The 17555-nt window shown below is 40.3% G+C and overlaps 1 protein-coding gene across 1 annotated transcript in view; it reads left to right on the top strand.

The window, feature by feature from the left end:
• Positions 1–2049: 2049 nt before the first annotated feature.
• Positions 2050–17555, top strand: part of LOC126457360 (schwannomin-interacting protein 1 homolog) — a 1975729-nt gene continuing 1960223 nt past the window's right edge. The window contains exon 1 of the mRNA XM_050093596.1: positions 2050–2127. The gene's annotated coding sequence lies outside the window, so the exon portion shown is untranslated. The remainder of the gene's footprint in view (positions 2128–17555) is intronic.

Raw genomic sequence — 17555 nt, forward strand, 5'->3', positions numbered from 1 at the left:
TTGTAATGCGGAAACGGAGCGATTTATCTGTCATCCAAACGGATATGCTCATAGGCTTTTGGGTCAGGGGTCGAGGCATTTGCAAAACGACTATGTTTCTGACTTGCCATATGCACCCGTGATTGAATTACTCCATGCCAAAATGAGGCTATGAAGAACCGGCGCCGAGGCAGCTGTAGTGCACCATGGGCCACAGATAACAGGGGCGAACGACGGCTGTCGAGATGTGGAACGGCGAATAGACGTGCAACTGTTGGGCAACCGACCAGCCAAATGAACCAAAGATTACCAACAGTATCACCTCAACGACCGTTCAGGGAAGTTTGCTGCATAGGGGCCTCCGCAGCAGGCACCTGGTTCATATATCTACGCTGAACGCTGTTCATCGACGATCACCGCAACTGGCTGGCTGTGGGGAAGTAGCGTTTGCAAATGAATCAAGTTTTAAGCTCCATCTGACAGAAGGCTGTTGGTGTGCACAGAATGGAGCGTCTGAAACCAAACGCGCTGCGAAAACCGTCGGAAGGGTTCAGGCCGGAGAAGTGAGCATTGTAGTCCCGGGAATGTTTTCGTGGTATCGCCTGAGTAATCTCGTCATTCCGGAAGGTACAATGGATCAACGCAAGTACGCATCTGCCCTTGGAAACCATATCCATCCCTACATGCACTACGTTTTCCCTCAGGTCGATTGCACCTACCGTCAACACAATGCCACGTGTCTACACAGCTCGCAACGTAAGTGCGTGGTTCGGGGAGAACCAGGATAAGGTTGCCAAACTTCTCTGGCCACGGCGCTGGAGTCGAAGTGGCTCCATATTCCTGCCGGTATCTTCCAGAACCTCATTGGTTCTGTTTCCGCATGGGTCGCAGTAGTCCGCTCTGCAAAAGGTGGTTTATTCAACCTTTTGACAGTGGTCACATTAATGTACTGTACAGCGTACCACATTAGACTTCGAAAAATTTTTTCCGTAAATTTTTCATCTATCACTTCGACGTGTACTCATTTTGACCCTACTCCTTGAATTTAAACCGTATGACGTAGCGCAGGAGTAAGATACCGGACCGTATGCAGGAGAACAGTTCATTAAATTGGAAAAATCTGGAAATTTGAGGTAAGGTCTTATGGGACCAAACTGCTGGGGTGATCGATCCCTAAGCCAATGCACTACTTAATGTTACTTAAACCAACTTATGATATGGACAAAACACATACCCATGCCCGAGGGAGGACTCGAACCTCCGACGGGGGGAGCCACACGGACCGTGCAAGACGCCTCAGACCGCGAGGCTACCCCGCGCGGCCTTGTTTAAATCCTCCTCAGGCCACCCAGATTTGTGCTTTACATGATATTTCCTATGTAACTGAAGATGAACTCCGAGATGATTTCTTTGGGAGCACAAACTCAGTTTCGCTCCCCATTCGTCTGTAACAATCAAATAGTCTGTGGGACGTTTAACCACTAACCTTTCTTACCTTGAAACTTCCTGGCAGATTAAAACAGTGAGCCGGACCGAGACTCGAACTCGGGAGACTGGGAAGGTAGGAGACGAGGTACTGGCAGAAGTAAAGCTGTGAGGACGGGGCGTGAGTCGTGCTTGGGTAGCTCAGGTGATAGAGCACTTGCCCGCGAAAGGCAGGTCCCGAGTTCGAGTCTCGGTCCGGCACACAGTTTTAATCTGCCAGGAAGTTACATATCAGCGCACACTCCGCTGCAGAGTGAAAATCTCATTCTTTCTTACCTTTCTTGTATTTCGGCACTGCATCCTTGTCGGCCGCGAGTTTTCGTTCTTAAGAGTTGGATTTCTCGATGCTGCAAATTATCGGTCTGCCTCCTTACAGTTGTCCCCCTGCCCTTATGGAACGTCTTATCCGACTTCGCTGGGGCATTAATTAACGCTAATCCTGCTCCTCTCGCGGCACCGCTGACGGGAGTACACTCGGGGCGAAACTGCGCGGCGGAGTTTACGCGCTACGCGCATGCGCACCAAGGGTAGGCGGGCCGGAGGACGCGAGTGAATGGGGCGGGCAGCCAGTGCGTCGCGACGTGGGACTCGGGACGGTCGGTCTCCTGCTGCTGGGTCGCTCGCAACTCCTCGCCCCCTCGCGGACCGCGCCGCCGCACGCCGGTGAGTACACGCTCTGCCACCTGCTTGCCATTTAAGTGTTTCTCAGTCCCTGACGTTTCGCAATGGCGTCATCAAAAGGGTTGACATTACATAGCGAGCTCCCGAGATGCAAGTTACGGAGCAAACGTGAATTGCTAGTACGCAAAGTATTCACTGTGTTGCAACATCAAACTTCTGTGTGTCAATCCCGCAGTATCATTCGTCACACCATGACAATTTATACCTTGCAGGACTGCGATGATCTCACCCAGTGCGGATATATAATGACTGCATTTTCGGTATTGCGACTGAAAGTTCACTAATAATGTAGCGACATCCATGGTCTGTGATGTGCGATACGCGTTAGTTTCCGTTCGAATCGGTAGCGATAAAGGTTCCTTACCACAGTGTTAGTTTCAGGATCATTTTCTTGAATAAGCCTTATTTATCTATGAGGAGTATTAATCTGATTAAAAATGTAGTGGTGCCATAGGAAAAAATACCTGTTTTGTGCAGAAATCAGCTGGCTCTTAATGTAGAGACTCGCAGATTTGTTCACTTTATGCTAGCCGAATTAGACTAAACGATTAGTCGGTCACATCATACATAGGTCACTCATATGAAACAAACGCGTGACGCCATAGTTTGGTTCGACTGTAAAGGCTCACATACCAAGTGACGGGTCTTGATTTGTTGGGATAGGGGGCAGTCAAGAAAAAGTGAGACAAATGGCAAAAAAGTGAGTAAACTTTTTCTTACTTCAAAGGCAATCGCCATAACGTTAATACATTTATCCAACTACGAGACTATACGGCCAGTGCGTTCATGGTAAGATGTTTGTGGTTGCCTACGGAACCATGACTGTCCTCAGGTGAGTACCTCTTAGTTCAAAGCAAATCGACAGCCATTGAAAAAAAAAGAAGTCGCATTTTTCGAGTACCCTGCAGACGTTTTCGTTTGACTGCCCTTCATAATAAAGAACATATGCAGTTTATCTAAGAAACACATTACTTACGGAACACTTCTACGGTCCGTACTAAAATATCAAGTTTTGTACGATACATGAGAGAGGATTTACAGAGAATGAAGAAGAGCACGTTATTACAGGATTTTTTGCCTTGAGGCTGAGCTGAAAATAAATTCTGCAAAATTATGAATGAAAATTTCCTAAGGAATATGCTTGCTTTCTCATGAGATGTTAATCCGACAATTACTGTACCTAATTTTTAGGGAAGAATTTGAGTAATCGTCAAGTTGTTAGTTTTGTCTTAAGAAAACGATACCTTGAGATCTTGACCAGCTCTGTAGGAAACGCTACAATTGCGAATGGCACGGGTAAATGCTTTCATTAATGCCAAATACTGACTACAGACATAGCTTTTATTCGGGTGAGCCCTGATACGGTAGCGATGCACGGCGTAAAGACAAATGTGTTTGTAATGCTGCTCTGTCAAGAGTTGTTCATACTCCAGATGGGATAAGATTAACGAATTATGCTTTTAGTGTAAAATGGCATTTCATAATGGGAAAACAAATTTATTCCTTCTTACTTGTATAAAGCCTTTCCAAACTACGACTTACGCTGTGTTTTACGTTTGAACTAACTTAGCATTCTGCGTTATTGGCCTATTTCCCCATTGCAGCGCCATTCTGCTTACATCTTGGGTCGTAATATTTCACATTGACGCCCACTTACGGAGTGGATTCCTGCAACACGTCATTACAGCGTGATACTTCAGATACAGAAAGGCAGTGTCGCATTGTTAACGGCAATTTTCAGAATGAAATTATTACCACAAATTTAAAGTGTTCAGTCTTTTCTGAACAGATCTACAAATAATAAAACCACTTCTACAAATAACAAGTGATTCGACGTGTCACTAGCTGCATTAAGTAGCTTAACGCCAAGAAAATATCAAGGTTTTCGTTATAATGAGTGAGCCCGGACTTCACAGACAAAGTTTCTGAGGGTGTCTGGAGAGATTTTGAGCATTTTGTCATAACAGACCCGTGGTCTCCAGTGCCTCGTTACAGATTGTGTTTAGTTTGTTTTCTTACCTGCATTTATCATTTTTCGTGTAGTGCACTGAAAATATCCACACAACAGAGCCGATGTCGACAGTTTCCACTGTGTGTCTTGTTTGGAAACTGAGTCGCATTACTCAGTTACAGAACGTTCTGTTAATAACAATGTCCAAACTATTAATTTATGAACTATTGGTTTTTTTAAGCCAATTACCTTTATTTCCGTGAAAAAGCCTGTAATACGCAATCACTAAACCGTAAACCACGAAAGTCATGCCACGTATGTGAATAGAAAGGAAAGCAGGAGAACGGTGTTTTCCTGCACTTGCTGTTGGAACTAGTTCGCAAACTGAATTTGACATGGAAGTCCACTGGCTACCATGACTTTTACCATCTGTGGATGGTAAGAGTGAAACTGTTATTCACTCACTTTTATCAAAATAACTGTCTGGTTTGTGTTCAGAATTCATGTAGCGCATTCGCGTCGAAATCGGGCTCCCTGACATTCCTCATAAGGTCAATACCTTCCATTCAGCCACGAATGGGTCCGGTTTGTCATAGGCACCCAACAGATCTTTGTAATGTTGCGTTCAGTGAAACCGTACTCAAGGTGCAAACCTGGCAACTCATCAGCAAACCTGTTCATTAGTGTTGGCGTACAGCTGAAACAGCATGAAAAGCAAACTCTAGGTGGAACCTAGCGATACTGGATACAAGCTTCGGGCCGATGCATAAAATGAGCATCATTGATATCAACAACAAACGCCGTAACTGAATCGAACAAGTTTATTTCTGAACAAAACACGGAGGACATACTGTCGAAATCTCCACTGTTTTTCAGCTATTTCCAGCGCAAAATAGATACAAAAGTAAATGGGGACAAGAAACGAAGCGAAATGCATTTATTCTGTAACGAGCCACCAGAGACTACAAAAAAATACTACCTTGTACCATAATATTTTGCTGAACAGCATCCAATACTTTGTGGAGTTCGTCTTGTAAGTCTGTTGAAATAGAGATGAGGGCGAGATGGCGGATACTATACTGCGGGCCGGCATGCAAACACATCTCGTCTTCCGCATAACACGTTACTTGAAACTATATTTCTTGTAGAATTTAGACACGGAATTCTTATCAAGTTGTTATCAGATACACTTGTTGTTGAAGCAAGTTACTAGCGACTTTTAGATGGAAGAAAATTTATTGAATGTGATGGATGCTGTAGACAGTCTCCTCTTAGAACCCATGTACTCTAAACGCAAAAAAGGTAGCAGTACATACATTTATGCATCTTGTGATAATGGCACTGAAAAGTTCTTTCGCAACTGCTATGCCACGGAAATCATCGAACGCACATGTATGTTACGGTACAGCATTTACGGGACTTCTTAGTTCTTATTTTTTTATTTTGTTTATTGTTCTTTGGCAGGCATAGTAAATAAATCATAATTACATAAAAATAATATAGTTAACAAAACGAACTGGAAGTACGAACACTAACGATGTTGAAATAACATAATGAGATGACGCAAAATTATTTAGTTTTCCGGTTATTTCTTATCTCTTTTCGCTTTATATGCTGCATAAATACTGCAGATGTTTATTATGATAAGGAAAATCGGTATATGTAGTTTCAAGAAGTGCACTGGAAATTGTTTGGGACTTCTTCAGAAAAACTATTGAAGTTTTTCAAATTATCATTTAGTTTTTCAGAATCCAACCTGTTCTTTTGCTAACTAATATATACCGTATAATTACAGACATCATGTGAACATATTTGTACAGAATTTTAATTGTTGTTGGCTGTTTGTATTAAAAATATTACTATCCCGCAGTTTTAAGTCGTTATCAATTTCTTAAGAACCATGCACCCACTATTATTGTTTTTCATTATTATTATTGCTATTACGTTACATTATTATTTTTACTGCTGCAATCACTACGCGATTTTTTTCTATTATTTCGCAATTTGTGAATAACGTACTGTAAACTTACACAGAAGAAATATGACATGTCTGAAAATGTCTCACTGTTTACGCCACAGCTAATGCATTACGTTTCATTTGTAGTCAGTCAGTAACATTGGTTCAAATTCGTTCCGTACGAGTTAGAATCTTGTTTTGGTGTGCAGCTATTTCACAGCATCAATCACGCAGATCAAATCTCGAAGTCAAACTAATTGTCGAATAAAATCAGTACCGGTGAAATATTTTCAAATTAGAGCCGCGCACTATAAACACCTAATTATGGTTATCTTTCAATCCGCAATTGATGAAATTAGAACTAAAATAATTGCAACAGCTATGTGGAAGGTCGTAATGTCAAAATCAGACTCAACAATACAAGTGTACATCTTCTCACAACGTTGCTACAGGAGACTTCCAGAATACTACTGTATAATTTTCTTCGTCATAGATTTTACAAATTTTTACCATAGTACGTTTAAACTTAGTCGTTCTTTCTTAAACCATAATTTTTTCATTTTTTAATCATATTTATTGCAAGGTAAGGAAATATTGTAATATTAACTGTCGTCAGTTATCATTAAATATAGATTAATAATTTTGATATTATTTCTTGTAGCTTATATATTTGTGAAGAGTCGAATATGAAGTTGGGACTCAGCGAGGAGGCACGGCATTAGTACGCAACCCTTGCATTCGGAGGGTCAGCGGTTCAAGTCCCCACCTGGCTGTCCAATTAAGGATTTCTGTGGTTTCCCTAAATCGCTTAAAATATGCCCGGACGGTTCCTTTGAGAAGAACACGGCCTATTTACTTCCGCTTCTGCTCTGGCTCTGATGACCTAGTCGTCGATGGGGCGTTAAACTATATCTTTCTTCAGTTACTCAGAAGAAGCACATCAATCAAGAAGTGAGCTGACTAGTTTAATAAATTCTTCTTTGTCGTTTACTCAGGGTTTGTCGATGAAAGACTAAAAGAGAAAGCCGTACGCGAGACAGAAAGGAGTAACGGAATAATGCACGTAGCTCAGGAAATACGGGGGCGTGCTGAAAATCAGTGTCTCCAAATATTTTATTTCAAGATTCCTAAATCTTTTTTAAATAAAACAAACTTAATTAAAATTCTGCAGATTTATTCTTCATATGTACACGTTTATTTCTCAACACAGTCACCCTGGCGACGAAAACATGTCCCAACGAGAGATCAGTTTGTTGACACGGTCACTGTGGAATATTTGTTGACGGAGCCACAACTCCAGTTCTGCTGGCACCGCTTCATCACTATCAAAGTGAAGTCATCTAAGGCGCCTTTTGGGGTTTGGAAGCAGATGAAAATTGGATGGGGCCAAGTCGGGACGGTATGGAGAATTATCAATGACATTCAACTGGAGGCGATGAATTTTTGTGAATGTTGCATTTTCATGCGGAAGGTTAGAAACTATTTCAACATGGTGCTTCTCAAGCACTGCCATAGTTTGACTTGTAATACTTAAAACAATATTGAAAACATAATAAAAAATTCGGAGGAATAACTTTTCAGCCCGCTCTCGTATAAGAAGTCAAAAACTATGAGACCAGAAGATCAAACGTCAAAAGGAGCTTACAATAAAAGTAATGAAACGATGGCTGCTCGAGAGAAAAGGTGAGGCGTTGAGATAGTTAAAGATTGTTTACTGGATGGAAAGTTCTGCAGCTTAAAACTGGCAGCATGCTTAAAAGTTGAAGGCAATTCAAGGCGGCCGCCTTCGTTGAATTTGCTTATTGAAATCAGTGTATGCAGTTGGGACGTTGTTCAATGCAGAGGCAAAACATTTATGAAATAAGAGAGATTCCATAAGACAATGTTAAATATGTGAAGTGGTAAGAGAGCGCGAACATGTAAATGAGGTATTGAGTTTTAATGTCTCAACTTTTTAAATTTTCTGTAATGTAAAAGGAATCCGAAAATAAATTCGTGTTGCGAGAGTTATCATAACTACTCTCCAACTTTTATGGAGGAAAGTAATAAAATTGAAAGGAGATTTTTTTGTGTGTATGGCGCTGTAGGAGCCATAAGTGTTTTGATTTGATGCAGACAATCACGAATTCTTCTCTTGTACAAGAGACCTGGACATGCATCTCTTCTTTTTCGTAGTTCATAATTCACTTTCGCACAATGCTGTGCTCCAGACATACATGGCCAGTAATTTCTTTCTTAAATGTATGCCTAAGGTTGGCACTAATAACCTTCTATCGCAGACGGAATTATTATTACACCTTCTTTTGCCGAGGAACACTCCCTTTGTCAGTAAAAATGTACATCGTAGGTCTTACTTGGTTCACCGGCCACAGAGGTCAGCGGTTCTGACAATACAAATGACCGACATTTCTCGCCGGAGGCAGACTTGCAAGAATACGAGAGTACTTAAGACATGGAGACAGTTGGAACTTCTGTTAAATACGGAACCTCTGTCTCAGCTGTTTCCTGATCTCAGAACTCATCGAGACAGGTGTTGCCAGGCTAAGGCAATGGATTAGAATGCAGGAGAGCGGCGGTTTAAAGGCCACCCCGCACACGCAAATTTAAGGTTCCTCGAGTAGTTTAGAGCAAATACCGACATGGTTTCTGTAAAACAGAAACACCTGACTACCTTCTTCAGTTCTATCCAAGCGTGATTGTTCCTTGTCATAATGACTTCATCGTCGAAAGAAAGTTAAATTCAACAAACAGAAGATCGCTTCGTAAATCTACTTTTTCACCCCGTGCGGAGAGTTTGAGAGATGGGTGTGGTGCAGTGCAACGGCACACGTGCACAACTGAATTTCACTAGGAGCGACTACGGATGAGTATTCTTTAATCAGTTGAACAGAAATAGATAGTGGTGATGTTACTGTATCCTGACCTAGATTCCAGTAACCGGAGGCTGTATGCAGAAGTATTTATGGATGGGATTAGGGATGCCGATGCGATTTAAGAGATACATAAATATCCTATGATTTACAACCGAATACTTTCATGTCAATAGAGCAGAAGAAATGCTAATTAATTGTGGCCAAAAGTTACTTCAATCACTAGGAAAGTATACGTAATAAAATAGTAAGATAGAATGATCAAAAACGTAGCAACTGCCTTCCATTTTCTCTTCTTAACATTAAATTCACATCAGTGAATTGAGCAAGCAATCAGTGCCATTACAGACGGACATAGCGGCACGTAGTCCAAAAAAGAGCTCATCATCCCAGTACCCTAATTTATTTCCGGTAGCACCATAAATACCTCCAGCTGCATGGACAAAGTTCCCTTAGTAGAACTTCACTTCGTCATCCCATAAATTCCAGGGAAATGAATGTGTTGCTAATGAAAACTTTTCTGGTGAAGGGTATGGGGGACAAATGAGATCACCAGGTGCAAGTCATTTGGTCAGATACGTTATTTTATTTTCGATTGGTTTACGGCACAGTTCATCGCTCACCATACTTCCTCCGTCCCTTACAGCTCTCCTCACACCATTCCAGCTGTATTTCGTCCTGTTCCCTCAAAAACGCTTATTTATGTTATTGAAACTGGTTTTGTCTCAAGTGAAATAATTTTTTTAGTCGATCTTAGAGCCTGCGTTTGCTTTATTCCTTCGAAAGTCTTTTTGTTTGAAATGAGACGCAGCCATGATACCGTAATGTTGTACCACTGAAACACTGAAATATGGTTTAATGATCAAAACCGAATGTGTACATCAAGATTGAAGGATCGGTAAAGCATTATCGTATAAACCATTTTAATGACTTAAGTGTCAAATAGAAATACTTATTACGGAGAATAACACAAAAGGCTAAGTTGTGCTACAACTGCTGTCAGTTTATTTGAAAGCTCACTGACAAATATTTGGATGAGAAACGATATTTGGAAAATATTAACCGCGTCTATGGTAGACGATGGCAATGTATGTGCAAACTTTCGTTTCTGTCGGTTATGATTAACCTTATAACATTCGTACTCAATAGAAAAACATCATATTTTTGACCTTTCAAAAATATATCTAGTTCTTTGCTGAATAAAAGTTGACGACAAACGTTAGGTACGTTAGTGAATGAAATTCGTCTCGTCGACAAAGACTTGAGTTTTGGGGGTACTGTTACTCATATTACATCATCGTACTAAGGCTCTATGGCGATTGTGGATACAGCACCACCTTTTAGTGTCGTGGGGAAGCACTCCAGGTCATCTTGACTCCGAATTCAGTATGTACAGCTTGACAATTATTGAACTATATAAGAAAACATAAATTAGTTGCAAACTACGGCGTGCACACACTTCATTCAACCTGAAATGTCACTACAAATATTCAGATTTAGGTTATGATATGTTCGATATGTCTGCCATCATTGACGATGATGTGGCGCAGACGAATAGCGAAATTGTGCATGAACCACTGAAGTTTCGGAAAATCGATGTTGTCGATGACCTTTTGAATTGATGTTCTCAGCTCAGTAATGATTTTAAGATTATTGATATACATCGGGCCGCGCGGGATTAGCGGAGCGGTCAAAGGCGCTACAGTCATGGACTGTGCGGCTGGTCCCGGCGGAGGTGCGAGTCCTCCCTCTGGCATGGGTGTGTGTGTTTGTCATTAGGATAATTTAGGTTAAGTGGTGTGTAAGCTTAGGGACTGATGACTTTAGCAGTTAAGTCCCATAAGATTTCACACGCATTTTAACATTTTTGATATAACCTTGTCTTAAATAAAGCCCCACAATATGGAATCGCATACATTCAGATCCGGAGAATATGGAGGCCAATCGAGTGACCCTGTATAACAGCAGGAAGCGATGTCAACTGCTCTCCATTGGTATCAATTGCTCTCTGTTCCTCTAGAAAATGTGTAGACAATTATTAATCTAGAATTACGGAACTTAGCTTGTTACACATGTTACATAAGCAGCTGGAACTATCATGCAAGCTGTTATTCAATTTTTGTCGCCTAATAATGAAGTTTGAATTTCCATATTCACTTTATTTTAGTAATATTGAATTTTTCGGCTCTTACTACAGAATATTTGAGAACATCATTTACAATTAGTTTAACTTGCCAGTTTTCTCGATGCAACTCAGTTATTGTCGTTGTGGGTCGGTATACAGCAACTTCATGTCCACAGGTCTTCCTTAGAAGCAAGTATTTTAAACTAGTTGGATTTTTACGAATAATTACAATCTTTCCTCCTTTCTTTACTTTTTTGCAAACTTACTCATATTGTCTCTATGCATTTATAACAGTCTGATCGTCAAACACTCCAGTAGCTTCTTGCAACAACTCGTCTCAATGATGATATTGAAACATTTTGCTGTGATCTCTGCATTACGAAACACGGCACCGCTTTGTTCAGATAGGAGCTTCGTGAAAGTTGGCCCCGAAACACACATGAAAATGTGAATAGAGTACAATGTTTTCTTGTAAAATTTAAATGCTCAGTGTAATTCTATTGTTGGCTTCATACAAATTATTTTTAGCCCATTAACTTTCTTCCATAAATATCAAGGTTTGCAAGTTCGTACTTGTACAGAGATTAGTAAACAGGCCGGAGTCTCGTTCGTTATCGTAATTAACGAGACACATCTCTCTGTTTCCATAATAGCGACTTCCACTTGACTAAGTAAATTTTAACATAATAGTTACAGATTTTGGAATTTAATAACCTGTCATTAAAAAACTGGTTGTATTTCCTTTCTTCAACTTATCAGACTGGTATGATGCACCAATCAGCCAATTCTTGTCCTTTGGCAATGTCTTTGTATCAGAGTAGCGCTATCACAACCCTCAATTATTTGTTGACTGTGTTCCAAACTCTGGCTTCCCTTACTGTTTTTACTCTCTAAAACTGCTTTCTCATTTTTCTTTCCCGCTAACTTTCAACATCTTTTTATTGTATGACACCTCAAATGTTTCTATTCTATTTTTTCCGGCTATCCCACGTTCGTGATTTCCTACCATTAATAAATGATGGAAAAATATTTCTGTCAGATATGATAGTGTAAAGTAGTACACTTATTACATAATAGCGGAGTGTGGAGTACGTGTCTCTCCAATACTGCTTTCCAATGACATCATAAAACACGGAATGAGGTGTGTCAGTGTGTGACTGGTATCCAGATATGCATCTTAGTTATGTTGTTACTGTGGTGTCAAATGTTAGTGCTAGATGTCTAGTTTTTGTAAAGTCTTGAGTGTCCCATTGTCGTCCAGCCCAAACCTAAGGATAGAAACTTCAAGTTTGGGGAGGGTGTTGGTCTCATTGTAGGCATCGTTTAAGAAGGAATGGAATAGGGGATGAGAGCTTTTCTATTTTCTTTTAGAAATAAGTCAATATTAAGTCAATATTGAAGTTCGAACGACGAAGATTGATATTTGGTTACTCGGTCAGAAAGAACTGTGTGTTTCAGCATTTTTGGATATTTAGCCTCTGTGCCACTGAAACAGTTGGTGAAACTTTTTTCATAACAAATTGTTAAAGAAAAAAGAAAAAATTTTCAAGCAAAATATATGGAAAGAGATATTTGACCTGTTAGGAATTTAAGAAAAACATGTGTTTCAGTGTCTTTTGGAAAGTCATCCTCCAAGGGATTGAAATTTGGGATGAAAATTTTTATGAAAATATTTCGTAATATTAAAGTATTTTAAATCTACATGAATGAAAATTAGTATTTGACTTCTAAAGAAATATGTGTAACAGGATGCAAGTTTCTATGGAAAAAGTGCAAGAACTCAAAAGGCACGATTGACAAAGACCTTCGACTCCTAAGAACGTGCTTCTTGGCATTAATTAGCGTGAAAAGTAAGGGTGATGTTGCAATTTGTGTACAAAATAAAAAGACGATTAAAGAAAAGAAAATCTCCGCAAACGCGAGCGAATCAGCGGGCGTTAAGATAGTAATCCTATAATACAGTTGAATAATTTTATAGTGAAAACTGAGTTGAAGAGTATTATATTCTCACGTGATTTTGATTATAGTAGTGTATTAAATGCATTATGTATGGTTAACTGTAACTGGTTTGAAATAATACCGGTTCGTGATTGTGTCACTGAAAGTGGTAAAGGGAAGTATTCTAGTTCAGTTTAAAGGTAAGTTGAAGATTTCAGCCGATGAGTCGACTGTTGGAAGTAAACTTATCGCTTCAAGTTATATTCTTTCTTTAAGTCTGTCCTTTTTCTACTCTTTAAATTAAAGATGTCCTGGTTTAAGAGAAAAATGCCATTAGACTGAATAAAATTAATTCGGGAGAAATGTAATAAGTAGGTATAGGATCGTGATTCTTGTTTTATGTGAATGACGCAAAGCGCTTCACCATAGGGTGGGGAGATCGAATACTGAAGACTGCAGTCGATTGGCGGATATCTGTTTAGTGAATGAATACATCTAACATTGCCAGAATAGGAGAAAGCGATCGTAAGCAGATAATCAAATGTAGAACTATAAATTTTTTAAAAATTTTATATAAAACTTTTTAAAACTTCGAATGTTTTCTATATATTGTCTCAGTAGCATTTAACATCAACTTTTGTATATAAAGTGGTGATTACTTTCGGTTGCTTAATGTCCATCTTCAGATCACGTTATCTATGACAGAAATTGAAACAAAAAGCCTGTAGAGTGTCGTAAATTTTGTTTAAATTGAAGCGTCCATGTAGTTATTTCTGTTACAGTCAGTAACTGCAAGTAGAGATTTGTCACGTAAGCTGTACTGGAAGTAAATATAAATATATAAAATAAATATATACAATATCGTCACACTGGGTAACTAGAGCAAACAGTGAAGATATATGTACACTGGGCGGCAAATGACCCCAACCCCCTGTACTCAGAGTTACAGCTGTATTCTAGGGTGCTTTACAGGTTTTTTGTTCAATTAATGTTATAGATAGCGTGATCTGAAGATGGTAGTTAAGCTACCGAAACTGGTCATCATTTTATAAAAAAAAAAAGAAAATTCAATTTTAAGGGCTATCGATGCAATATTTAGGAAATTCTGATAGTTTTAAATGGTTTATGGAAAGTTTTTAAATTTTTTGTAATTTTACATTTTATTATTTAGTGAATGCTGTTATTTACCGCGTGAAGCGGCAGCGTCTGCCCCACAGAGACAGCAACGCCGGGTCTGGTGTATGTGCAGTTAAGTTAATTCTCCAGTCTCAGCCACATTTCTTGACCTGGGCGCACGCACGCCGTGTCCCGCGCAGCAGCTTTTGGCAGCAGGCCGCCGCCCCGCGCAGCTGCCCTGGCTCGGAGCCCTGCGTCGCCTCATTCATACGGCTGCACGGGAAGCCGGCCCAGAACGGCCAGGGGCAGCGCAACCCGCACCGCACCTCGTCACACCTCACCTTACCTCACCGCGGCCCGGCTTTGGCATCGGCGCTCTTCCCGCTACCAGCTGACGCTTACACTGAGACTTACAAGGACACAAAACGTCAGTCGGATTTTTGTAATTTATGATACCTGAAGTTCAGAACTCAAACGTCAATCATACAAAGCAGTTCAGTGCAGCTCTATAAGATTCTCGAGAAAGCATGGCGCTGTGGTAGAGTTCCTGCAGATTACGTGGGTTGTCTCGGTTCTACTCCTGGCTGTGGTAAATTTTTAAACAAACGTACATGTCCTTAGTGCATTTCCGTGAACAGTAAAATACATACAGATGGAGTAAAATTGATTTGTGAACAGCTTCTTTAATTGAAACCAACTTTATTTACCACCTTTTAAAAAAGATCGATAATTAAAAATTTATATTTACAAAAAACTGGATTTTCTTTGTGAGATGTAATTAGAAATACGAAGATGTGTATTTTTCATTAGCATATATATGATAAATTTCATATTGAAATTGAACTAAACGAAAAATAAGAAAAAAAAAAACCTGACTGAAACGAGATTTTAACCAGCGATTATTAATCTCGAATATTACGATTTTTTCCACCTTTATGCATTTTACACTTCACCCTCGGTTACAAATTTGCAGCGATAAGGAATCAACCCCAGATCGCACATTTGGCGGACGAGCATTCTGCCAGCAAGCCACACTTCATGTCGAAACATCAGCGTTGCTTTAGGGCAGTAAAGATACTCGGAAAATTTCAAAACTTGAATGTCGATTTTCTCCATAATTTTTGACACTTGCATCTAGCCAACGTGTGTGACTGATGTTTGACTTCTGAACTTCATTTACCAATAATATAAATGACATTAAAAATCCGATTGCCCTGTGACCTGTTTAGTGTGACACAACTATCAGCTAGCTGTTCAGACATGAAAACCTGTGATCATTTTCCAACTGATGTAAAGAATGTCTATACTACTGGAAAAAACAGAAATCTGGTAATGTACTAGACTGGTTTACTACAAAGTTTTAGATGATACTCTAATAATCATTCAAATGGACATAAGCTATACATTATTTTATACAGCAATGTACAGGTTTTCTGTTAAAATCGACAGTGAGAAAGAAAATGCTGTGCTCTGTTCTGCTGTGAAAGCGTGTGATCTTCACTACTTTCTCGCGATCAGTTGTAACTACGATAGCAGGACAGTTAAACCATTAGACACACTATTTCCTCTATGTTGTTTTTCTCGTATATGTTCTTAAACAAATACTGTGTACACAACAGTGTTTATTTTGTTTTATTCCTCGCATTCGGTTTTCACTGACAAAACTAAATTTGTATTTATGGCTTATCATTAGAATACTACTATACCGTATAGTAAAATTGACTTTAAGGGCAGACTAAAATCACGTCAACAGCCTGGTACCACTCCTTCTCCATAGGATGTCTGAATATGCGTGTCTGTTCTTGAATATTATTTCTTCTCTCCCTCTTTCGACCTCCTTTAGCGTTCTCGCTTCCCACGCCCGGGTTCCCGGGTTCGATTCCCGGCGGGGTCAGGGATTTTCTCTGCTTCGTGATGGCTGGGTGTTGTGTGCTGTCCTTAGGTTAGTTAGGTTTAAGTAGGTCTAAGTTCTAGGGGACTGATGACCATAGATGTTAAGTCCCATAGTGCTCAGAGCCATTTTTTGACCTCCTTTATGTCGTCATTGATGTCTTTTGTACAAATTTCCTTTTCTCATCACTTACATTGCCATCGGTGCTGCGATGAAAGTTCAAGACAGTGACGTGTTTGGAACCGTATGCCACCAATGTCCATACATTACAGACCAATTAGTACTTGTCACAACCGCTTCCTTAAAGACTACACCGTGGAACCTAAGGGAAGACGTTGGACATGATGCATAGCAAGTATAAAAACCTGTCTAAATGTCTAATATTTGGCCTATCCTCATACTTATGGGACGTAAAACCCGGACCCTTTAGCGTAAAGTAGCATTGCAAATCTGGATTTCTAGCAACGATAGCACAAAGCAAATTAAATACCAGTTACTTTTTTCTAAACAGCATAACAATGTCGGCAGGCATTATGTTAATGGATTTTGTGTTACAACAAGCCTATGGCACATGTTAATACACGTAAACTTGGTGAGATTTTGGATATGGCTCCCTTTCAAATGTGGAGGTGCTGGTGGCGGTGGTGATTTTGATATATAGCCGACACACCTGACGTTGTACTCGTATTTAAATAAAACGGACCATTGTGGAGCTTTGTATTCCTCAGCACACAACACATGAACATTTGTATTCAAGGCACACTGTTGCATACGCTCTAGATGACCTCAAATAGGAATGCTGTTTATGTAAAGCGTTTCCCTGTTGTCCTGTCACACTGTGAGCAGCAACACGAACCCAAGTCTGGAGAATCGCGAGATTTCACAATGTTGGAGTATTCTGTATGAGAATTGCAATGCACTGAACTTAAACATGCAGGATCCGTTTTCGAAGAGGTCGTGCACCCTCGTGACCACTGCCCCGCGATCCAGCAATCCATACAGGCCGCCAGCGGTCCCGGCGTGTTGTCACTCTGCGCCGACCACGCTGCTCCTGCGTCCAGAACCGAACTCCACACTCACATGCAGAGGAGGAAGAACGAGGTCGCCTCAAAGACAGGCCATCAGAACCACATATCGATAAGCGCCGCTGCTGCCAATAGCGGACAGGCAACGCTTACGAAACCGACTGGCGCCAGTGAACACAAGAAGAAGACAAACAATGCAACAATGCCAACTAAACGTTACGATCTGGCAGAAACCTACACACGGCACCAACGCAAGACGCAGCATGGCTCAATCTCAGTAAGGTTACGTCAAGGTCAGACAGAGATTCCGAAATCAGATACTGGACTGTAAGGTGTACCCAGGAGCAAATACAGACTCAGATCACAATATAATAGTGATGGAGAGTAGGCTGAAGATTAAGACATTAGTCAGGGAAGCATCAATACGCAAAGAAGTGGACTACGGGATTATTAAGGAATGACGAATGACGATTGAAGCTTTCTAAGAATAAGGAATAGCTCAGGAGCAGTGCAGTTTAAGAGGAATGGACATCTCTA

This window comes from Schistocerca serialis, chromosome 2 (genome assembly GCF_023864345.2).
Source record: "Schistocerca serialis cubense isolate TAMUIC-IGC-003099 chromosome 2, iqSchSeri2.2, whole genome shotgun sequence".
NCBI classification, from domain to species: Eukaryota; Metazoa; Arthropoda; class Insecta; order Orthoptera; family Acrididae; genus Schistocerca; species Schistocerca serialis.